The following is a 25135-nucleotide window of genomic DNA, read 5'->3' as shown; positions in this document are numbered from 1 at the left end:
TAGATTGTTTATTAAATACCACAGCTAAGGACTTTGAACTTGGATTTAGATTACTGGCTATGGTTTTAGTTCTCTTAATATAATGCTGAACAAATACTTAGAAAAGTTACCTATTTTACTGTGAGCACTATTAGTTTGCCTATAATTCTGTTATCTACTAAGATGGGCTAGATCCTCAGCTCATGTAAGTCAGTATAGCTCCATTCAAATCAGTTCAGGTTTTTACCTCCTGAGATCTGGCCCACTATATGTAGGTTGGGGGAAGACAATGGTTGACAGGCACTACTGGGATATTGTGGTTTGTTGTCATAATTATATGAAAGGGAATGTTTCCTTCTGGGGATTTCTGTTTATGACAATTTTCATGAAATAGGTTATGGTCTCTTGGCCCCATTGAAGCTGCAATGTCTAATGCATGCTAATTAGTCTTAGGAGTGACAGCTTTACAAAGAGAGGAGGCTCTGGCAATGAAAATGGGATGATTTGTGGGGCAAATGCCCATCCACTCCAAAAGACTCTGCTTTTTTCTTGCCTATGTGCCATTTTTTAACTGAACTCACAGAAATAGATGGTAAGGACAGAACAATGATTGTATAGCAACTTTCCTTCTCGGAATGCTGCCACTTCCCAGGTTGTCAGCCCTATCAGTGCTTAGGAAAATAAGTATGTGTGTGTGTGTGTTTTCTCAAGCATGCATATTCCTGCAGTCCTTTGGGGGCAAATCCAGTCCCCAACTCAGCAGCCATGGAGGCCCCAAGGCAATGGATCTGGTGGTCCGTTGCCTTTAGAAGGGTCTGTATTTAAAAGACGTTCCTGTATTTAAAAGATGTCACTGGGGGCTGCTTGCAGACTGGCATAGTTCCTAGTTGGACCATAAGAAGGGTGAGGCCGGAGGGTTTACTGCTGTGCATAGTCTCCAGTCCTCTTCTCCCCATGATGGATCTATGTTCGGAGCACACTTTTAATCATGCAGCTGAATTAACTTCTGTAAAGTGGCTGATTGGCTTGGAGGTAGTGGATGCCTTCCCCTCTGCACGTCTCTCAAATGTTCAGACCATCTGTCTGAGCAGGGGTGGGGTGGGAACCAGATAGTCAGTGATATATTAGAGTGGGCGATCTTGCATTGGCAAGAAGATGAGTTGGGATCCTGATCCAATGCCCAGTGAAGTCTGCCACTGGTATCAGTGGGTTTCACACCAGGCTCTAGAGTAGCATCTCCAGTTCTAATGTCCGCCACTAGTTCTGTGAATCATTTATGATAACTTGCACCTGAGTGATTCTATAATCTGTAATATATAACATGTACGTAGATAATACACATTATGGCCGAGATTTCCAAAGCTGTGTAAGGGATTTGGATTAATTTTAATGGAAACTGGGCACCCAAATCCCTTAGGTACCTTTAAAAATGTCAGGCCTGGTGTACAGGAGGATTTTACATCTGTATAGCTATGTATCAAGAATCCACAAGAGACGTAGCTACACTGACCTAACCCCCAGTGTAAACAGTGCTAGGTCGACGGAAGAATTCTTCTGTGGGCCTAGCTACTGCCTCTCAGGGAGGTGGATTACCTATGCCAATGGGAGATTCCCTCCCATCGGCACAAGTAGTGTCTACACTGAAGCACGACAGTGGTGCAGCTGTGCCACTGTAGTGTTTTCAGTGTAGACACAGACTGAGGGTATCTGTAATTTCTCTCTCACTCTCTCTGGTATATTCAAGTCTCCAAACTGTCTGAAGTCTCTGAAGGGTTAAAAACAGTCCTCCATAAGCACGCAGCTGGCTGAACAAATACCAGGTATTAGCATTGACTTCAGTTGCCAAAGCCTAGTCATTTCTTTTTTGCTTTTTAGCGATTGCAGCTTGCAGAGACCACTTAACAATGAATCACAGCAGCTTGGCTGTGATAGGACAGGCCATGTGTGCAGACACTTAAAAGCCATGCCAGCAGTTCTCCTTTGCTCAATAGAGGTAACAGCAGGAATTTGATTAAAGACTGATAAAAAAAAATAGAGAAGATGAAAGGATGAAAGAGCCACCTGGAAACTTCATTCCTTCTTTATTTGTAACTTAAGCTCATAAACCAAATCTAAACCATTGTGTGCATGTGAGAGAGAAAATTTCCTGTGTGGCTGCTCCAAACCACTAAGGATTCTGAATATGCAACCCCACAAACCATCTTCGAATAACAGAGTCATAAGTATTCTTGTCACCAATGTACTGTGGCCTGCACAGAAGAGAGATCCCCCTGAAGCGCTGCAATGACAGCTTTTTAATATGTTCAGAACAGTCGCTAAAATGAAAGAGACCTGCTCATAAATGTTAATCAGACCCACTTGTGAGCATGCGGGTTAGCCCCATTCCCCAGGCAGTCTGGGAGCAGTTCTTCTGCACAGCACAATGAGGCAAGCTCATATCTCGCAGCTAGGCTTTGCCTGAGAGGGTCAGCTATGCAAATGGCCAGCTGTGCACATCAAACGCCACTCACTGCGTTTTGCCTATGGCATCTGCCTCTTTGTCTCTTCTTTGGTAGGAGTAAATCAAAAAAATAAGTCATCCCAGCAGCCAAAGGCAAATCACCCCCCACAAGTCCCACTAGTTGTATGTGATCAATGCTACCGTGACAGGCAAAGCAGATTCAAATGCTTTCCTGCAAAGCCAGCATTTCTGTTTGGGTCTAGGAGACCATGTGCTTTGAGCTGTGTGTGTGCGCGGTGGAGGTGATGCTGTTCAGAGTTTGCCTTGGGAGCTGTGAAGGTCTTTACCCAAGTAGATGCAGGCTTCAGATCCTCATGAAGGACTTTTCAGGAGTCGCACAAGCAAGTGCTAAAGCCAGAGAAACCTTAGGTTGTGAGCTCTTCAGGACAAGGATGGTGTCTTCCTACAGCATGTGTCTGGGATCACCTAGCATGTTTTGGGCGCTACCACACCTCTACCCTGATATAACAGGGCCTGATATAACACGAATTCGGATATAACACGGTAAAGCAGAGCTCCAGGGGGGCGGGGCTGCACACTCCGGCAGATCAAAGCAAGTTCGATAAAACGTGGTTTCACCTATAACGCAGTAAGATTTTTGGCTCCCAAGGACAGCGTTATATCGAGGTAGAGGTGTATAAGTAATAATAAACAGAGGTGCTGGAACAATTTGTGTAGTGGGGGTGCTGAGAGCCATTGAACCAAGCTGTAAACCCTGTATATAGTGGAAACCACTTCAAGCCAGGGGGTGCGGCAGCACCCCTAGTTCCAGCATCTATGGTAATAGGCCACTGGCTAAACTAGATTGTCACATACAGAGCACCATGTATGTAGTTTATCTCATTGCTCCCTGAGCAGAAGCTCCTCTCTTTCTGAACATCCAGCAGCCTTCCCTCCTCCTCCTTCCCTTCCTGCTTGTTTTCCATCACTAATCTCTCCGGTGCTACGTTCCCTTCCCCTTGTTTGCTGCTGTTCTCCTCCCAGCCTCCTGCCTGTTCTCAGTCCCATTTAGACCATAAGCTCTTTAGGGCAGCAGCCCTGTGTCTGTGAAGTGTCATGTGCCCCAAAGGTGGTGGAAAGATAATGATCCTCAGATTTAGGGGGCTAGCTGTTTGCTTCATCCCTCAACACTGAGCAGAAATAATTCATGAGAGCCCTTGTAAAACCAGTCGAGGGCCTGATCCAGACGAGTGCTGAGTACCCACAACTCCTGTGGAAGTCAGGGGGAGTTGAAAATGCTCAGCCTCTCTCTACTTACCAAAAGAGAGGGGTGGTTAGAGCTCCCCAGCTGGTTCGGACACGAGCTGAATTTTGATATCAGGAATCAGAGCATTTTCCCAGTTGTAGCGTCTGGCGGCTAAAGCTGAGGGGGGCAACAGCCTCCCTCCTAAAGCCAGTCCCAAATGCATCCAAGTGTTGTCGGAGCACACTGAGCAGAGACGCCCCCCAGAGGAGCTGCCTGCATTGAGCTTGTCTAGGGGTTTGGCGGCCCACATGGAAGCCGCCAGGGCCTGAGGTATTTGAGGAATGTTAATAGTATGCTTGAGTGGAGAGCTTCAGAGCCAGGCCTGAGAACAGCTCTCACTGCCATCTGTTGTGAGCCATGGAGTTTCGTAGCAACAGCTTCTCAAGAATGATATTTTTTTTTTATTAAGAACCCCCCCACCCCCCCCACACACACTCATGAATAAGCAGGATAAGGGCTTAGAATCCTTCTCCAGAGTGGTGAGCATTAAAGGGGAAAAGGCCTTTCCCTCCTCAGCTTGTATATGGTTTGAGGAGGCATTTTTCTTTTAAACCAAGATTTTCCAAAAGTGCTTGGGGATATTAACTGACATGTGCAATAGTTCAAATCCACTCTAGTAGGACAATAATGACCCAGCGGCGTTTGCATCTGAGAGCTCGTTAATGAGTGTGTGATGAGCCGATGTTCGCAGTGTATCATCCAGTGGATGAATATCCATGTCACTGTCCCACTCGATGAAACAGTGGCCTATGGTCCCTTTAATTTTACAGAATATTACCCAATGATAATTTGCATATCTTTTGCATGGGCATGTTGATTTATGGTCCCTATCTTTTATGACGCTCACTAGGTTCATATTCTGCATAGCTGGACACAGAGAAGTTGGGCTCATCTTTAGTCTGATGATTATGAGCCAGGTTCTCAGACGATTTAAATCAATATAGCTTCAGGGACTTCAATAGAAGTCATTGTACTGTGTCACAGTACAGTGACATTGTCTCCCTCTCCATCCATCCCATCCTGAGCATGATAATTGCCAGCCTGTAAGGACACATGCTTTGAGAGCCCATATCAAGAGTGTAGAAGCAGAAGACTGGGCATATGAATGAACGTCTTACATCTCTTCCTTCCTGTGCTTTCAGGGATCAGCTCCTAAAATGCAGAGTTCCTTCTTTCCCCATAGCCCTGAACTTTTCTTATCAACTGGACTCAGGAGATGAGCTCCTTTTAAATACAAGTGCTCAAAATTAAGCATATGTTTAAGTGCTTTGCGGATCAGGGCCAGAGTGCCGGATCAGGCCTCTAGAGCACAGGACTTTCTAGGCTGGTGATGTCATGCCAAACCTGAACCCCCAGAAATTTGTGTTCAGTTTGGCAGACTAGAATAGGCTGCTTCAAATTCAGCTTGGATTTCTGCTTTACCTGTTTCCAGGGCCAACACCCTGTCCTTTACACAAAGCTGTGCAATGGCACATAGGAAGGGTGTAGATCAGTGTGTGTTTTGCTGAGTTCATGTATGAGTAAAGGATAAATGCTACTTTTTATCTAGTGAGTATAAAGAGTAAATTGACCTGTGCATTTCAGATTACCTACATCAAGAACCATTTCACAGATCAGTCTCTCCAGTCAATACAGGCATGTTTCAATGAACTTGTGTGACCTGCTGTCTGCAGCTGCAGTTGTACAGTCTGCGGTAGGTGATCATGTCATTTCAGTTATAGGTCTATCTAGCACAGGGGGACTTTGCTTAGAGTAGACTAGAAACTCTCTCTGTGCCTGGGAGCTGATTGCTAGAGACCAAATGTGTTGTGAATCCCATGCTCAGGTACAAGAGTTATTGCATGTGCTAATAGCTAGTTAGGTATAATTGCAATTGCTTCATTTTCAAATGCAATCACAGCAACAACACGAGCAAATGTAGGTGAACAACTGCAACATACTTTCTAATGACATGACATGTGCACGAGGGGCTCCATTTTAATAAAGTGTGGGCCGATGTTTTCCAAGGGGCCCATGGAAGTCAAGTGCCCAACTCCTATTGAAAATCTAGAGGAGTGGGAGGCTTAACTCCCTTGAGCCTGTTTGAAAATCCCAGTGGGCTTTAAAATGAGACTGTAAAGTGCTCAAACAGGTTCTGTAGGGAACACACCTGGAACTGGTGGTGGACTAGATGGTCTGGTAGGTTCTCATAGGTGTGTTGTGTTTTGTAACTTGCCTTATATTTTGACCCAGTTCTCTGAGACTTTACTTGACAGGCCATTCAATATGGCTACAGTGATCATGTGAAGAGATGATGAATTTCACGTGGTCGTTTCATATGGAAAGTTGGTCTGGCTGAGCCACCTCCATAGGCTTTGAGGAGCACATGCTTTATAAGAGGTTAATGCTACCTACTTTCCAGATAGCGTATTGGCTTTCTTATCAACTGAGCTGTTTATATACTCATACATCTAACACATTAATGGGCTGTAATAAATACATGAGTGTGGTGGGAAAACCACAGGAACACAATGGAGTCAGAGAACAGTCAGGGAGAAGAATCTATCTCATCATTCATACCATTCCGGAAGATCTGTCCCACACTGAGCGAGAAAATCATCCCCATCAGTGCTCAAGGCTGTCGTGAGCGTTTGAAATTAGGCACCTACTATAATGGCAGGCTTGATCATAGGGAAGAGAGTGAAAGCTGATAGCTGCAGAAGGGTTGCTGGAGAGATGGGACTCTCCCCATAATCTACAGGTAGTCATTATCACCTGTCCGCTGTCAGTTTCCAGCAGGCGATTTGTCCCACCATCCGCTCTCTGAAAACTAGATTTATTTGCCTAAGGCCATGGATGGGGGGGGGGAGGGTCTTTCAAGCTGCAGGTATCATTTAACTATGATAAGAAGAAAGGCAAAGCTTTTCTTCATTGGAGGCGGGGGAGAATACAGTAGAGGAGTCTCCCTGCGCCTATGGAGATGGGGAAAACAAGTCACTGCAATCCAATAACTACCTTGAGCAAAGAAATTATCCCAAATCAGAGGATGCCCCATTACAATCGAATTGCATCTTCCAGGTGACATTAGACTTTCAGACACTTTATACTTCTCTCTTTCTCTTGATCTTGAGCTGTTATCTTTCTGTGACAGAAGATTTAGGCTTTTGTTTTAAATGGGAATTATTAAGACCAAGCCAAACCCTGTAATCCTCCTGCCCCAAGCAGATCACCCACTGAAGCAAATGGGTGACTTACTTAAGTAAGGGCTGCCTGGATCAGGGGTAACTAGGGATTTGGCTAACATGGATCAGAGGTAACTAGAGATCTGATGCAAAGCCCACATGAAAGTCAGTGGACACGTTCCCATTGACTTCAATGAGCTATACATTAGGTTAGTGTCAAACCAACGACGACTGGTAATGGAATGCCTTGTGCTGAGGGAGACAGGGTTAGACTAATGAGAACCAATCACAGCCCCTGAATCTGGCCCATTTCCAGAAATGAACCAAAATGGAATCTTTTACTAGGTTCTGAAATGTTCATTAAATCTCCTCCCACTTCCCTTCTCCCTCTTTTCCAACCATGATTTTCAGGGTGTTGGGACCTCTGATTTCTTGCTTTGCCCAAAAGCAAAACTGTTGAAATATCACAAGGGTAGTCCCAGGGCATTTCTGGTCTAACCTGAAAAGAGGGGTGGGATACGAATGGAGATTATTGGCCAAATTTTGCAGACACTCAGCCTAGGATAAACATCCAAGCATAACATAAGACTATGTTTAATTCCAGACTCAGCGGTTCTCCTATCACTTGTCCTCTTGGTTTGCTATATTCAGCGTTCCAGTGAATGAGGATGTTGTAATGTAGGACTCAGTCCTGCATTTATTGGCGTACCCACAGTTCCCACTGTAGGTAAGAGGGATGGGTTTTTTGGTGCATAAGGCGCTTACACGGCTCCCACCAATGTCAGCTGGCACCTCTGCAAATCAGGACCATCATATAAAATGCATTCCATTTATCTCGCTCTGCCTCATGAGGCTGTTCCAGCTTAGATCTCTCTCCTGACAGTAACACAGCCTCATTTATCACTAAACTAGATTGATTTATTTTGTGAAAGAGGGGAGGTAGGGAAATGAATCTTTGCCTGGGCATTGTTTCATTACACAAATTCCTCCCCAAAGGCATCAAAGCTTTGGTAATGATGAGGATAAATGTTTGCAGTAGAATAATTGTCTAATAATGCCCCCTGTTGAAGTGGTGGTTCTCTCTCACTGTCATGCTATACTCACTCTTACAGCAAGGAGCTGGCCTGGGACTAATTCAGTCTTGAGGAAAATGAAAGCCTCCTCTTGACTTATTCTTAGGAAGGAGCAAATGCACATGGATAACTTCACCTGGAGGTCTCCACTTGGGCAGCGATCCTGTTCCGTGCGTCTGACTTAGCCTACTTATTGGAAATACTTGTGGGTGATAGGAATCACCATGCCAGAATATACCCGTAGTCCATCCAGTCTGGGATCTTCTGTCAGCCAATGGTTAAATACAGGGTGTTTTGCAAAACACCCCCAGAATGTGCCTATGTGTGCAACACTAACCATGGAGGAAAATTTCTTTCTGATAGTAACTGATGATCAACTTATGCCCTGTAGTGTGGGGACTGATAACCTAATTCTTTTCTAGCTGGTGGAACTGTAGATGTTGTTTCAATAGGAACAGTGATGACACTCATCACTATTTTGTTGTTGATCTGTTCTTGGAATCTTGCCTGGTGGTAGTGTATGTTTAATAACATTTTTTCTGGCTTTACATCATCATGGCGTCCTTCCTAATCTTTCTCTGGTGGCCACCATCACACTTGGGGACACCAGCTGGGGGTTCAAGAACTGCCTATCTACCATCTGTAGCTAAACCCAACCATTGTCTCCAGTGCACATAGCCTGAGAGATGAGACCAGCTGTCTAATGTCCTGTCTCTACACTGGCCCATTGTCTATTTTGCTGCATAGCGTTCGGCTGCCTTTTTGCTATTACTGCATCAGACCAGCCCCCCAACTACCCAATCTCTGATTGCTTTTGAATAGTTCCCACTCTGTCCACACATGTAGCAGTAATGAGATCTGAAGATCATTTGCTTTTCCTGTATATGGTTCATTCAAAAGCAGTTTTTTATTGTCATCTTAATTCCACTCCAGTTTTATTTTAAAAGTTCACACTTGACAAGGTCGTAAACCTCATCAGGGAAGGTTTGCTTTGCTTAAGTTTGGGAGAGGGGGAAAGAAGGAGAAATAAAGAAAATTATATATGACAAAATATTGTGCAGTTTATTTCAATATGTCATTGCTCGATATTTTGGTTTTTTTTAAATTGAGGCAATAAAAATAAAAAATGACATTAATGTAACATCTTATTTGAGATTTTGCCAATAGTAAATTCAAAACAACCCACAGCAACAACTGTATTGTGCATATATGTTCGAGCACAATAATGAACACCCTATACAATGATCTGTCACACCCCATATCTACATGACAGCCAAATTACTGTCACTGTGGGAACCATGACTCGAGTTTCCTAACTTTTTTGTGCATGCAAAACCCTCGCCTATAAAGTTGCAGTAATATGTAGCACTTTGCATCTAGTTTAAGCAATACTATCGCCTTTGTTTGTCTCACAAAGTCTAAAGTAAAGACAAAAGACATGGTGAGCCTGGATCCTCTGAGACATTCTAAGACTATGCACTCACACACAGTCTTGCTCCCTTGGAGGAATTTATGGCCATTATGATGTTCTCTAATGAGCACAAAATGAGACCGTTACATCTTCACTTAATTAGTTTGACAGACTTTAATTTAAATATAAAAAGACTTCTAGCCCTTAGAGAGCAAAAGGGGGCCTTGTCTCCATTTTAGTGTTTGACTCTGATTTGCTGGAGTGGGGGAAGAGAAACAACTAAGCATGAATAATTCCCATCTTTTTATTCCAGGCCTTCATTTTAACTTGCAGCTTTCCACATTCCCCTGCACTGCACACCTTTGAGCATGCTGCACATCCCAGCTTTAACCTCTGGCTAGGAGAGCCCCAGGGCTCGGAGGACATATGCCAGATGTTCTGAGATTTGAGGGCTGGTGCCGGTGCTCTTCTCTAGTCACCAAATCAATTAACTCTCTGTAGGGCCTGTTTTTATCCTTCTCAGTCTGGGGCCCAGTCCAACTCCCACTAATGTCAGTGGGAAGACTCCCAATTTAATAAGCGATGGGAGTTATGTATTTACTTGCAGTTATATTATTTGGCAACTAGATGTCTCTGTGTGCTATATAGAGTTCCAGAATGCAGTGTGGTCCTGATAAACAGGTGAGACAAAATTGGAACACAGATTGTATGGAAGCCTATTGTTTGTAGTGTTTTCCCTAATGCCTCCTATTTAAGGTAAGCTGTGATTTATAGACTCATAGAAGATTAGGGTTGGAAGAGACCTCAGGAGATCATCTAGTCCAACCCTCTGCTCAAAGCAGGACCAATCCCCAACTAAATCATCCCAATAGAAAAAGATGCTCTCCTTTGAGCTGAACCAGCAACCTAAGGCTATCTTGCTGAGCGCCCCCTACCGTCCTCCATTCTACCAACTGAGCTATCAAAGGGCTCATGTTAGGGACCTTGGAGAGCAGGGTCTTCTGGTTCCTCTTGTTCTCCCAAATGATGAGACCGAGACCTGGCATCAAATCATGGAGCCTATAAATTCTCTTCAACAATTTGTAGCCAATCCCTTGGGAATGTAAGAAACAGAAAGTTGGATGTGCCTGACTGGCTTTATATTTGGACACCACAGTTATCACCTATCCCACATGCCAGCCTTGTCCACCTTGAGCCTTTCCCAGAAATCCCTCCCCGTGGCTGTAGCAGTGGTGAAGCCTCACTGTGGCTACTATGGGTACAAGCGGTAATGTAGACTGGCCTCCAGTGTTATTCCCACTGTCATCTAGACCTGCTCTGAGCAGGGTCCGACAACGTATACATGTATACCAGCAAGGGGTATTTTTTTGCCAACACCATTGGGGCTGCACTAGTTGGACAGCAAAACAGATAGATATTCAGGAAAAATGTAGAAACAGCCACTGCAATCACACAGATGTCGCCATCAGCAGAGCTGAGGAGAGTACTCCTTGTCTTCTGCTCCCAAAGCATACTGAGAATCCCCAGGAGCTGAAGCCGCATTGGGCTTTGTAAGTAGGGACAGTCTTTTGAGAGTGTGCCAGGGATTTTTTAATTTGGATTTAAAAGTTGAGTGAATGAATTCAATAGCAATCTGTGGGTTTTGTTTCAGATAGAAAATCTTCTCTTTAGTTTTAGAATTAAAATTTGGTTCAATGTTTGGGCTTCGTGTGAAAGTGGATGGATGTTAGGTGGAAGCTGGTTTTTGTTCCAGAGAACTGAAACCAAATACATAGCTAACTCAAGAAGAAGAGCTGAACTCGAAAGCTCGTCTCTTTGACCAACAGAAATCAGCCCAATAAAAGGCATGACCTCGTCCACTTCTCAAGAAAGTCCTTTTGCATCATTGATCTTGTCCTTCATAAGGTCATATCCTTCCTGTTGCAATGTTCAGGTTCTGGACTGATTTTTTAATAACAAAATGTTATTTTCATGATGTGAGGGGCATCTAGAGGACAGGAGCTCAGACAGCTCCTTGGTGGGAGAGGTGGGTGACGCTAAGTGGCCAGTTAAAGGCCTTTATTTACAATATAACTGGCAGCCAACATCAAAAATCTGAGGCTTTGGCCACTAGATTGTCCAATAGCCTGATAGCAGCAGCAGCCCTGGTAAGATGGCTGCTAGCCATGTGGGGACATTTTGAAGTATCAGCTTTAATTTTAATGGTTAAATTTGATTTGGAGGGATAGAAATATATTCTCCCGGGTGTCACGCTAAATCGGTTGCCTGCTTATAGGCTAACAAGTAGAAAGCAACATCTTAATCAGCTCTGCCATTCCATCCTGGGGCAATGGTACACACTAGCCAATACATTACAATTCCCTGTAAGGGTGGTACCACCCAAAAGACGTTCATTTTACTTCCTCTACCCTTGGGGGAAAACCCCTCCTGAGCTACTGAAGAAGAAATCTAATCCTTGCCTTGTGGACTAGCAGCTTCCCCACCCTTGTTTCCTAACTGCACATACACATAATATCTAACAAATAAAAGAGACAGATAGCCATTCAGACACACTCAGCTTTCTGCTTCTTAGGTTTCCCTAGTGAGCGCACAGCTCCAGCAGTCCAAGTTTTTCAGAAAATAAAAAACCTCAGTGGTGTGACTCTGCAGTTTTATTCTGGGTCAGTAGACCATAGCATTTTTCTATAAAGGTTGGCCTGACTGGACTTATTTTTGTCCCTTTTGCAGGAGTCAGTGTTTTGTTTGGGAGGAGGAGGGTGTAGAACAGGTGTAGGGAAGCACACAGTAGGCATAGTTCACCCTGTGCCACCTCTCTTGCAACCCTGAGCACAGGGGATATGTTGAGCACAGGGTAAAGACCTGGCGACTACTGGCAGCTATGTACCTTAAGAGCTGCCCACTGGTTTCTCTGCCAGACCTCTGCACCCAGGTCTGCAGAGAAAGTGAGATCCATAATCTGGCCCATTCAGTGGAAGTTCTATTCTAGGAATGACTCATTTGCAAACATCTTAACACCTTGTTGAATTTCAGATCCCTTCCAGTGTTCTCATAATGCAGATATATGGGGCCAGATTCATCTTGGGTGTCACTTCACTGAAGGCAACTGAGTTACACCAGGGGTGAGCGTGGCCTGTGAGGGTTATGTTGTAGTTCAGGGTAGAAATGCTGGCTCCTGAAGCCACATCACTGTTTAGCAAAATACGAACAAACAGGATTATTTTTGATACCATCCTTTCATTGTCAGGAAGGGAGCTGAATGTTTCCTGGCACCCCACGCCATGAGTGTAACTGGTGGTAACTGGATTGTAACTGGTGGTAACAAGTTGTTTGTTAGAGATTGTATTGTTGCATTGGGACCTGCTTCTAAGAATGTCTTCTGTGAATTTACATAACTGCCATAGACTCCGATACAAAACACCTTGGGGAGGGTAAGTAGTATATGACTGATCCTACCTGAAGAGATCAGTGTTCCATTTAGTCTGTTATTTTGTCACTGGCAGTAGTTTACAAGGGAGGCTTCAGACTATACAGAATTTCCTATTAATTTTTGGTGTCTTACATCTATGTAAAACAATGGTCTATGCATCTTTTTATGCTCTGTACCATTTCCTATTTTATTTACCTCCACCACCTCTCCTCTGTTTCTGAATATTTGTTCTTTGGGGGAGGAGGGTTATATTTCACCATTTGGCGTCCCACATGCTCAGTTTCTGTCCTATTCTGTTAGCATCAGTTGGGCAGAATTTCCATGCTGTCATTTCTGTGACTCTTAATTTAGAACGGAACTATTTCAGGGATTCTCCATATTTTCCTCCCTTTTGATCACCCTCAAAGGACCTATACTGGGTTAATCCAGTTTTCTACCTGAGGAGAGCTGACCGTGACACCGCTCAATGCAGTTCCTGGGGTTGATTGGAGGGATAGTTGGAGGCCAGCATGAAGTCTCCCCCACCCCGCAGGGCTCTGTATCACCTCAGCACCAGTCCAAGCCCCAGGGGCCCTAGATTAGTTTAGAAATCCAGCTCAGATCTTCCATGCAGCCCTACAGTGTGCTGCTACTAGGATGCTATATGGCCCTTTAGCAGTTTTTAATGTAACCACGTCTTGGTTTATATGAGGTACTGGTGAGGGGCCGCAAAACATACACAGTGCACGTCCCTGTATCCGTGCTGACAGAGAGGGTAGTGCTTGCAGTAGCAAAAAAAAAGGAAAAAGAAAAAATTAAATGCTGAGAACCAAAAGTAAATTCTGAGCTGTTTCTCTAAATCCTTTCAGAGCACTGAGTTCTGGGTTGGCTGAGATTTCCTGGGTTGTATTAAACAGCAGCTTCCATCTTAGAAAATCCGACCACAGCACCTATGGGTTCAGTGAATGGGCAGCTTCTCTTTAGCCACTTAAAATGTGGTACCTACTGTTGCCCTTTAGTAAAGCTGCTAACCATGAGAGTCTCCGTTTGAGGCTGGCACAGAATTCTGTGCTTCACACATATCATGTGCAGGTATGAATTAGGTGTGGCCTTGTCATCACTAGACTGCTCAGGTGTGTTCGCTAACATGAGGTGAGAATACATCTTTTGCCCTAGTGAAGACAATAGTCACGGACAGACCACAAGCCTTTTTTATTTCAGTACCCGAGCTCATAAATTCCCTGCTGCTTCGCCCTGTCTCCCTTGCTCGGCAAATGCTCTTTCGATGATCTAATTGGCAGGAGTTCTGACTCAGTGATGAATTAGCTCAACTGGAATTCAACTCTTTTTGTTTGCTTAAGTTATTCTTATCAGATGGGCTGCGTTTCTGGAAGGAGAAAGAAGGCTCTTCCTTTTAGCAAAGCTGCTGGGGCAGGAAATGATCAGCAGCCCCAGACGAAATCATGTCTGAACGTTGATTTCGTGCTTCTACGAGAGTGCCTTGAAAAGACCCAGACTCGCATTTCAACCCATTAAGCCTTCAGCCATACTTTATTGGAATCCCGTCAGCATTTTTATTTTCTCTTGCCGATAAGAGCTCTCTCGGGGCACAGCCTTCTTGCTCCTATTAAGAGTGAGGGTGAGAGAGAACCCTTCAGGCCTGGAGCAGAGGGAGTCAGTGACCTTCACCCTAAAGACACAAACACTGACGATTTCAGCTCTTAGTGTTTATCAGCCATAAACATAAATTAGAGAGAGTTAACGATTGATCTGGAAGGATAAGTAGTAGCATCCCTGGAGAGGGATTAAAATGCGCGGAACGAGTTTGGACATAAATGTTGAGTAAATCTTGTCCGTAATCTCTTAGAGCTGGGCAGCCTATTCAGAGGGAGCAATTTATCCCACAGATTTAGCCACTTTTCCCTCGTTGTCGGTGAACATATGTTGATATTTCAAAGGCTTATTTGTTCTTTGGGATGGGTCACCTAACACTTCAGACAAGCCTAAGTCAGGCTGTGGCTGTTTGCCATGACTGGCTGCTGGTGGTGGTGTGTGTCTGGTCACCTGAAGCCGGCCTGTGCCCTTGTCTTTATTGACTGAGAAAGGAATAAGATCCTCCCAGCCAAGTCTCTACCTTCTTGCTCAGACTACCTGGATCTCAGACCTGGGTCTAGTGTAGTGCACAGTCTCTGCTCCCTGGATAGTATTAATATCCCATCTCCTGGATTGCTGGCCAGAGGAGCAATCCCAATATGTTGGTGGAGGGGAGTAGGATGCACTCTTTCCAGGACTTCAGAGAATTAGTCCCCCTCCTACCACCCAGCAGCAAGAGGGGAGCCAGGAAGGAACTATGATTCTCCGAGATACAATTCTTCATGGCGTGGAAGGGTCGCATTCTGCCTCTTATTCATTGCTGCATCTAAAGGCTGAGGCTAGTCCGCAATATTTATTTTCCTTGCCTTGAAATTGTATGAAGAGGTGGTGTTAGTTTTTTGCATACATAAAGCCTGATTCTGCTACATTGAAGTCAATGAGTGTTTTGCCTTTGACTTCAATGGGTGTGGGATGGAGCCCTTTGTGAACACCTGTATTCATGCACAAGCAAATCTGTATATATGCAGAGCTGAATATTTGCATTCAGAGACTCCATTTGCATGAACATTCAAGAATAAACAGACACCGAAACCTTTTCGCCAAACCAACAACATTCAAATAAAAGCTTGTCGTTACAATCTGAGAAGTCTGCTTGTTGAGTCCAATGTTTCAGAATGTTAAACCACCCTGTAGGTATCCTTTAATAATGAGTAATTGTTTGTTGTTACAGTGCTATAATTATTTAATATAAGGTGTTTCTGCGTAGTGTGTAGATAGGCTAGAAGGAAAGAGAGAGCGCAGAGGTGGCTGTACAAAAGAAGAATACCTGATGCTGGGGTGAATGGTTGCAGCTCTTCTGACTTTAGTGGCGCTACATCCGTTTACACCGACTGAGGCTCGGCTCTGTGTACTGATCTGCAGTTGGATATTTACCAATATTGCTAAGATTAAATTTGCCATTAAAATAAGCAGAAAAAGTAGAGCTGATTGTAAAATTTCTGATGGATCCGTTTTCTGTCAGAAAATGCTGATTGCATTGAATCCAAACAATTCCCGCTACACTTTTGATGGAAACCAGGCCTGGTTTCCTGCCAGTTCGCCCATCTCCCTGGCTCTGTGGCAGCCTGCTTAGCGCACTAGCAGGAAGCCAAAGCTCCGCATCTGGTCGGCTGCCAAGAGCCAGGTTTTCCTGGCTTCCTTGCTCCCTGGGCTCTCAGGTCCTTGGCAGTCCAAGTGATGGGAAGCCAGGCAGCTCAGCAAACTAGGCCACAGGGCAGCCGTCTCCCCAGCTGGCAAGCTCTCCAGGAGCCTGCCAGTAACTTTAAGCACCCAAATTTAAAAATACTGGTATATACTCTTCCTTTTTAATTAAAAACAAGCCAAAAGTTTTGGGTGAGTTTGGAGCTCATAAAAAGTGTGAGCCTGTTTGATTGGATGGAAACCCCACAATAGAAACATAAATAGCCACCTGCCCTTCTCCAGGAGTCAAGTTATTGCAGGGGACAAAGAAAGCAGAAACAGGGACGAGGGGTTGGTCAACACAAGGACTCCAGAGAACACTGAGCAGAGAACCTCGGCTTGTGCTCACTACTCTGAGAAGGAATCCAGGGAGCCGGTGGACTTTGCCCAGGGGCACTCGACTTAGATACACGAATGAACAAGTGATGGGACCACCATCACAAGTCCCCTTCTGATCCCATCCAGCCTACCGTCAAAGGTATCAAATTAGCAACTCTGTGGACGGAAACCTCTCTTTCTCCATGGAACAGGCCCAGTGCAAGCTTCCTCACCTGCATTACTGATGTGACTCAACCCCTAGGCACCTTTCGAGTTGGTAAGGCTCCATGCCCACTCAGCCCTTGGCACCCCTGCTGCCACTATGGGGCTGACTCTTGCCAGTTGTGGTGATGGCTTTTACCACGTGGTCAGGTTGGGACCAGGACTTAGAACCCCTGGACAGGAAGTGGCTTTCCAATCCTTACCTTTCATTTGCTGCTGCAAATGCTTCATGCTGGTGTATTCTTAAGAGTTGGGGAATCACGACTGCTTGAGTTTATTACTGGCTGGACTACTTATTCACTGGGATGTTGGGCAAGATGTTTACCTCTGCGCATCTCGGTTTCCCCATCTCTGCAATGGGGATAACACCACCTCCCTCACAGGGCTATTGTGAGGTATAATTATAGTTTGCAAAGCACTTTGAAATTCCTGTCTGAAGGATGCTGGTACGAAATGGCAATTTTAAAAATGATGGGCTGGCTCTTTAATTCCCTGCGGAATGCCTTTGTACTTTGAACTGGGTGCTGCAAGTTTCTCCCTTTGGTTGCCAGTAAGTCCAAGCAGTGATTGCCATATAAAATGGGTTGGGAGGGACACACTGCTTCTGGCAAAAGTACAGCCAGTCTCCACCTCAGTCCGGATCTCAAACCAAGGCTAAAACCAGAATGGACTGTCCCTCATTCCATCCCTATCTAGAGCGAGCCCAAGGTTTAGTGCATCTCAGTGTAATAGGATTTTCACGGACCTGAGGCAGACTTCAGGAGCCCATGTGGCATATTTGGGATGGGGGCAGACTGTGGCTTGTCACTGGGATCTGGAGGAGGGGGATGGTGGACGGTGTGGATAAGATTATTGTGTGTGATAAGGCTTAGCCCCCAATTTCATTTCTCGAGGAGGGTGGGCTCATGGTGAAACGGCAGCAGTTAGCTAGCAGGGCTCTGACGTGGGACCCAGGAAACTTAGTGCTATTACCAGTGCTGCCACTGACCTGGGGAAAGTCACTTCACCTCCCTGTGTCTCTGTTTTGCCTCTCACCCTTTCTCTGTCTGATCTCTTCAGGGCAGGGAGTTTCTCACCATGTGCTTGTGCAGAGCCTTGCACACCGAGGGCCGGGGGGCTTAGTTTGAGCCTATAGGTGCTACGGTAGTACGGCGAGTTGTAGGTCTTTTGAAAGTGCCAGCTCCCCCAAAGCATGGGGCCCTACAGGAGCGCACACCTAGGAGTGACGTTGTTCCTGTTTCCCACAGGGCTCTGCCTCTGCTGAAATGCCAAACTCCATTTCAGGGGCTCAGTAAGTCAGAATTGCTGCTGAGCAGGCTGCTGCCTTCAGCTCCCAGGAATCCTGGTGGTGCTTCCACGGGTCTGAGGAGGAACAAGTACATTCGGAGGTGCCTCTGATCTAGGGGAGTCCATGGGATTTGAATAAAGCAGCAGATTAGAACCCAGCAGAGAGGTTACCCGGGAAGATCCCTCTTGTAAGAGAGTGGCTGCCTCCTTGTGGCAGCCCTGCTTGTGGCCCCTTGCCTCAGTTTCTCCCTTGGGTTGCCAGTAAATCCATGCAAGCTTATTCTCTAGTCCATCAACAGATTATTTACAAAAGACCCTACACAAAATTCCCACAACATAGTCCACATCAAGCCCAGTAATTTTTAAAAACCCAGCTCTGTTCACACCAAGAGTGCCAGACCGGCACTCTTAAACTGTCGTCATCTGTCCCTCCACCGGGACAGTCTCCCCAGCCGTTCCTTGTGGGGCATGACCCTGCTCTTCCCAGCGGGAACTCACACAGGCTCACCACTGAGAGTCTCTCATGGTTCCTCTGGGAGCCAGCTCTCCACCAAGGAGATGCTAACCCCACTGCTTCCCTTCCTACAGCCCTCAACTTCAGCTCTCCTGCTTAGCACCAGAAGGCATCTATCTCCCTGTTCTGCCGCTGCTCCTGTTTTCAGCCCTTTCTGGCCCTGGCTCGGGAATGCTAGCCAACGAACCCCTTGCTGCTCCTCCTGCCTGCAGCCCTCTCCTAGGAACCATCTTCTGTCAGCCAGGGCTCTTGTCTCCTGCTGAAACACTACACTCTGACTCCCCAGCAGTCCCTTCTCAGCCGGCCTTCTACATCCCCAAGGTGCTGCCCTGCCCTCATAATTAGCCCAACTGGGTGTACCTGGACAGGAACAGAAGTGCTGAGCCCTGTTTCATTAAATGGGATCACTAGGGTGTTACACCCCTCCTTTGGGATTTTGCTCTTAAAGGAAAGAATAGTGTTAGGGACAAGGAAAGAGGGGTAGGTGTAAGGCTTTTTACTGGGAGTCGGAGAGAAAGGCAAGTGTCAGGGGAAGGGAAATATGAGGTCCGATGAAGGCTCTGCTTGTGTCCGAGGGAAAAAGTGAAGGACGATCCCACAAGTTTGGATAATGGGCCAAATCATACTCTCCTTACCCCCTTTAACTAGTCACATGAGTAAGGCATGTGTAGGATTTGTCACAAGCTTTGAACCGAGCTACCAAACCTTTTGAGGTTCCCCCATGCCTAACTGTCACTTCACTCGTATGCAGCTACTGACTGCATGCATTAAAAAGGGTTACGGGTAAAACAATGTGATCAAGTCAAGTGCACGAGTGGTATAAAATCAGGCCCTGTCATTACTGTCAGGGTGGCCTGTCTGTGTGTGTTTTTAGTAAGCTCATAAAGGCAAGATGCATGATACTGATATAGTTTCATTCAGTTCACGCTTGGGAAGAGTGATTCGTGTCGTTTGCTGGTGTGACATAAGGCTGTTCAGTTGAAGAGCAGCTGCCGATGAAAATCAGCTTTGTATTGTCTTGCTCATATATCAGTGCGTTTACCAGTCCTGTTTGAAGTTGAAAGTAAATCATAATCCAAGTGATAGATGGTTATTTTACAGCTGTGGGGGGATGGGTGTGCGTGCGTGGCGACAGAGTAGAAAGAAATGGTTTATGGTAAAGAAGAAATAGGGAGGAGAAACAGAGAATTTACTTTTGCTTTAAGGATTTGCCTTAATTTTTGCATATTTAATGTTTATGGGAACACAGAAAATCACTCAATGTGAGCTGAGAGTTAGACACAAGCTTTGATGGGAAAGATCAAGCAACGCTCTGCTCTGTCTTGTCCATGTGCTTCAAGGAGACATTGCTGCGTGCCCTAATGTTAATGAGTGAACCTTAGAATGTTCCCAAGAGGGGAACGGGATTTCAGAGGCTCGTCTGATTTGATGGGTCTGCAGTGGTGGGTTACACGTCTCATGAGAACAGGCTTTCTTGGGAGATTTCCATTACTTCCAGTCTCTCTTAATTATTGTGATACTTCTGCAAGTTTGCACCCCTCGAGAAAAGGAAATCTCATTTCAGCTCTTGGCAGCCAACCTCCTCATTAAAGTCAATGGGATTATCTGTGGCAGTGTTTTAATCCAAGAAATAAAGATTTTTTTTCCAGGGTCAGTCCCTTGTATGTTTAACACAGGCTTGCTCTTTCGTGTTGTTTGGGGGCTTATTGGCATTATTTACCCAGCTCAGTGTTCCAAGGGTAGATTCTGATCCTGCAATCAGATCTGTATCGGGGGACTGACCCTGGTGGCTATGGAGAGCCCCAGTGCAGTATTGGGACTCGGTGTGGGTGCAGAGAATTACCTGCGTAGATTTCAGGATCAGAGCTGTGTGCTCCACCCTCTGTGCCATCTGGCTATAATTTCTCACTACGTGTGCGTGTTGTTTGCGTCTTTTCTGTATAGTGCTCAGGAGCAGGTGGGACTCTGGGGAAAGTGATACTGTAGGTGTGGGTGCAGGGCTAGAATGGGGACAGACGTCAATGTTGTGTGGAGGCAGCAGTATGCCTGTTGTTGCAAAGGGGAACCGTGCAGACTGAGCACTATTGACTTCATTACATGGCATGTCCAGACCACAGTGAGACAGCTAGCAGCAGGAAGTGGGGCCGGGAAGACCTGACCAGCAGTTGCAGCCAGTCCAGTGCTATTCTCATCAGCAGAGTGGTGGTACTGCTGCCTGCTGGCTTCCTCACCTGACTTCCTGCAAAGGAAGAACCCTGGCTTGGGCTTGGGAGACCAGGAGAAACATGGGTGGTTGGGATACACCAAGGTGTATGTTGGGGTGTCCCTGTTGACGAAGCCTCTTATCATCCTTATGCAGGTTTAATGGCCACCCCTCCCCTCTTGACTTCCATGGGACTAGTCAGGCAGTAAGGATTACTCATGTGAGTAGAGCTTTGCAGTGCTGAGCCTCTAAATCCTGACCACATTCGCCTTCGTTCTTTTGAACCGCTAACCTTGTGCCGTCCTCCCAAGGGGCTGGGGAGGAGGCGGGACGGCCCTCTAGGGCATGGTGAATTCTAGCTGCAGTCCCAAAGCTGATTCACCGAGCTGTCCTGCCAATGATAGTTGTTTGACCTCCCCGACCTGTTACATGCTCTGGAGTGAAAGGTGTTTCGTTCTTCGTCCTAGTTCTGTCTTGAGCCTCCACAGCACAGAAGGGCTGAGTGACTAGCTGTGGGTGGCTTGTAGTGGTTGATTAGACAACGAAGAACAGAACACTTCCATGCATGATAACACGAGTCTTTTAAATGTATAAGGTAAGTTCTGTTTTCTCATGCATTCAAACACTGAACTATGTTCTCGGAGTCTGATCTACACCATTGGACCAGGCTTCCTGCTGTGAAGTGACAGTAAGACCGCAGTTTCTCCTGAGACCATTCCCAGCAATGGGACGGTGCCACGATGACAGCTATTCCTGAGAACCGTTCTGAAAATTGATGTGTTGATGAACCTATTCTCCTTTAGTGCCAAAAATATTTAACCAGGATGCTAGAACTCTCCAAGATAATGTTATCAATCACTGCAGCTTGCCTTTGCTAGAAACTATGAGTCACCCGGCAGGGGCTGTGGAACACCATTTAAAGTGCGTGTGGCCGGGATGGGAGATGCTTAGATTTGCCCCGCCCGTCAAACCCTCTTATGCACAGCCCTCCAAACGTGAGTGAGTGATATTGCAACGTGGCACGTGAGGTCGCAGTGTCACTCAGGTTTGGCAAAACTGACCAAAATTGGTTCGGCCATGGCCCAGGTTTCTCTCCCACCCCTGTGTCCATGGTCTATGACAGAGCCTTAAGACCTGGGTTCTATTCCCAGCTGAGATGCTGGCCTGCTCGGAGATCTTGGGCAGGTCATTTTGCTTCTGTGTTTACAGTTTCCTCCTCTGTAAAATTGGGTTGATGATACTTTCTTTGCAAAGGGCTTGGAGATGGACTGATGAAAAGTGCTAGAGAAGAAGTATTGTTTTTTTTAACTGAGTTAAAGTACAGACGAGAGGAACTCACTCTAATTTGCAAAGTCATCATTTCTTCTCTAATGGAACTCAGAGGCACACACCCTTCATCTGAATTGCTCTGTGTGTGTGTGTGTGGTTATGAAAGTTAACAAATGGCCTATTTTTTTAAAAGCAGGATGGAGAGGGTACTGGCTGCTATGAGCTACCTAAGAACCCTGAGTGATCTTATCTTCTTAATGAAAATTACTCCACTCTGAGCCCTTCCCCAGCCTGGCTAGTAGCCAGTGTTGCTGCATTTCCATTTCTTTGTTGGGGTTGATTCTTAGCTTTTAGGGGTGGAGTCACAAAGGAAAAAGTCGCAGTATAATTTCATTGTCCATTGTTGCTGCCTGCTGCATGGGATTTTCTCAGGGGAAGAGAGGAGAATGGGTGCCCTTGGCCAGTTGTTGTTTGAATGGCCTAGAGACAGCTGGAAGGAGGTGGAGCATTGCCTGAGCAGCACTGGATAAAGGCGTCCTGCTTCTGCAGGGCAGGGGCAAGATCAGGTCTCCTCGAGTTCTGAGGGAAGCACAGTCATGGGTTGCCTTTACTTATCCTTCTGGATAGGTCTGACGAGCCCCTCTGGTGCTGTCTTGTGTGACCACTCTGCGGCTGAGCTCTGCCAGCAGTACTCTGGACTTCCATTGCCCATGAGGAGGGAGCACAGGTGTGACGGGGTGGATCATAGAAACTCTCTTGGGAGCTGCCACCCGATGTGCCAAAACTACTTCTACCCCTGCCTTCCCTGCCAGTTTGGGATCCGAGCACCCTGTCTTGCTGAGCCAGACACTCCCGTCTGCTCCAACACAGACCCAGGGTCTGAATTACTTGCCCCAAAGCTGCAGGTTTACCTGAAAGCAGCTAACAGAATTGTTCCTGTCTTTAGCACTCAGATGCCCAACTCCCAATGGGGTCTAAACTAAAATAAATCCATTTTACCCTGTATAAAGCTCATACAGGGTAAACTCATAAATTGTTTGCCCTCTATAACACTGATAGAGAGATATGCACGGCTGTTTGCTCCCCCAGGTATTAATACATACTCTGAGTTTATTAATAAGTAGAAAGTGATGTTATTAAATGCAGAAAGTAGGATTGAAATGGTTCCAAGTAGTAACAGACAGGACAAAGTTAAGTCACCAAGCAAAATAAAATAAAATGCACGAATCTATGTCTAATCAAACTGAATACAGATAATCACACCCTCAGAGATGCTTCAGTAAGTTTTTTCCTCAGACTGGACACCTTCCAGGCCTGGGCACAATTCTTTCCCCGGTACAGCTCTTGTTCCAGCTCAGGTGGTAGCTGGGGGATTCTTCATGATGGCTCCTCTCCTCCCTTTGTTCTGTTCCACTCCTTTATATATCTTTTGCATAAGGCGGGAATCCTTTGTCCCTCTCTGGGTTCCCACTCCCTCCTTCTCAATGGAAAGACACCAGGTTAAAGATGGATTCCAGTTCAGGTGACATGATCACACATCACTGCAAGACTTCATTGCCCACTTGCCATCACACACCGTATATAGGTAAAACAGAGCCATCTGCAGACAATGGTCCTGGTTAATGGGAGTCATCAAGATTCCAAACCACGATTAATGGCCCCCACTTTGCATAATTGCAATAGGCCCTCAGAGTTATATTTCATATTTCTAGTTTCAGATACAAGAGTGGTACATTTATACAAATAGGATGATCACACTCGGTAGATTATAAGCTTTGTAATGATACCTTACAAGAGACTTTTTGCATGAAGCATATTCCAGTGACGTTATATTCACTCATTAGCATATTTTTATAAAACCATATAGACAGCAACGTCACAGCAGCCACCTAAATTATGGCTGACTCCTGCCCAGGCCCACTCTAGGGACCGAGGTGGGGAGGGGAGCAGAAGGGGCTATCTCTCTATACCTGGGCACAACGCGGGCCAGAAATTGACCATTTGCCTAGTTATTTCAATGCTGATTTAAGCTGCTGTTTCAGAAGCCCCTGGAATTAGTCCCCATGTGCAGCAGATTGAGCCCTTACCTCTGTCCCCGAGTATTTCAGCAGCACCAGGCTTCTTAGTGACTATGTCTGTTCCCTGCGCAGCAGGTGCAGGACTAGTGTCTGATGTCAGAGGTGGTCTTGTCCCTTTGCTAAGCTGAAACACGACCTTTCTGAGCCTGTTTGTCAGCTCCATTATTTGGCAGCCTGGTTTGGATATACTGGAAATTTGGCTCCAGCCCAACGCACAGGAGCAGCAGCGTGAGTTGATTTAAATCCCGTGCATACGTTGCATGAAGTGATAGGGCGCTCTTTAGGCTTCTTTGCTGATGTAAGGCCGCTCTTTGCTCTCAGTCACATCCGTGCAATGCCACTGAAGTAAGGGGAGTTGGGTGGACAAGAGTAAGGGCTGAATTTGACTCATGTCGTTTGTTCAGAACGACTATATTTCCAGGACAGAGACGGACCAGCACGAAACATGTGTCTGTTTCAATGAGGACTGTAATTATATTGCCTGGCAATGAGTATTTTAACTTGCTACTGCAGATCTTTCACCTTACATAGTCTTTAAACATGTTTAGGCTCTGGCATCATCTATATATAAATTATTTTGTACACTATGCACTGGAAAAGAGGATTGTGGAATGGGTTTTCTTTGGGAGCTCAGCTAAGAGTCTTGAAGAAATACACGTGACCGTATTCATTGTGGGTTTGACCCTGCAAGGTGGTACCTAGCATTGCAAGTCTCACCAACATCAGTGTGAGCTGGGAGACTCAGGGTACATCTACACTACCCACCGGATCAGCAGGTAGTGATCGATCTATTGGGGATCGATTTATCACATCTAGTGTAGATGTGATAAAATTGATCCCCAATCACTCTGCCATCGAATCCGGAACTCCACCGTGGCAAGAGGCAGAAGCAGAGTCGACGGGGGAGCAGCAGCGGTTGACTCACCGCTGTCCTCACGGCCAGGTAAATCGACTTAAGATATGCCGACTTGCATATCTTAGGTTGACACACACTACCACCCCCCAGTGTAGACCTAGCCTCAGAAGCCTCTATCAGTTTCAGGCCCAGCAGCGGCTCCAGGCACCAGCGCACCAAACGTGCCTGGGGCACCAAGCCGCAGCGGACGCCCTGCCGGTCCCTATGAGGGCGGCAGTC

General features: G+C 45.9%; 1 protein-coding gene across 2 annotated transcripts in view; it reads left to right on the top strand.

Moving 5' to 3' along the window:
- Nucleotides 1-25135, top strand: part of SHROOM3 (shroom family member 3) — a 246454-nt gene that overhangs the window by 109153 nt on the left and 112166 nt on the right. The window lies entirely within an intron of this gene.

Source organism: Gopherus evgoodei, chromosome 5, assembly GCF_007399415.2.
Source record: "Gopherus evgoodei ecotype Sinaloan lineage chromosome 5, rGopEvg1_v1.p, whole genome shotgun sequence".
NCBI classification, from domain to species: domain Eukaryota; kingdom Metazoa; phylum Chordata; order Testudines; family Testudinidae; genus Gopherus; species Gopherus evgoodei.
Note: the sequence above shows the minus strand (reverse complement) of the source record. Positions and strands in the feature narration are given on the sequence as shown.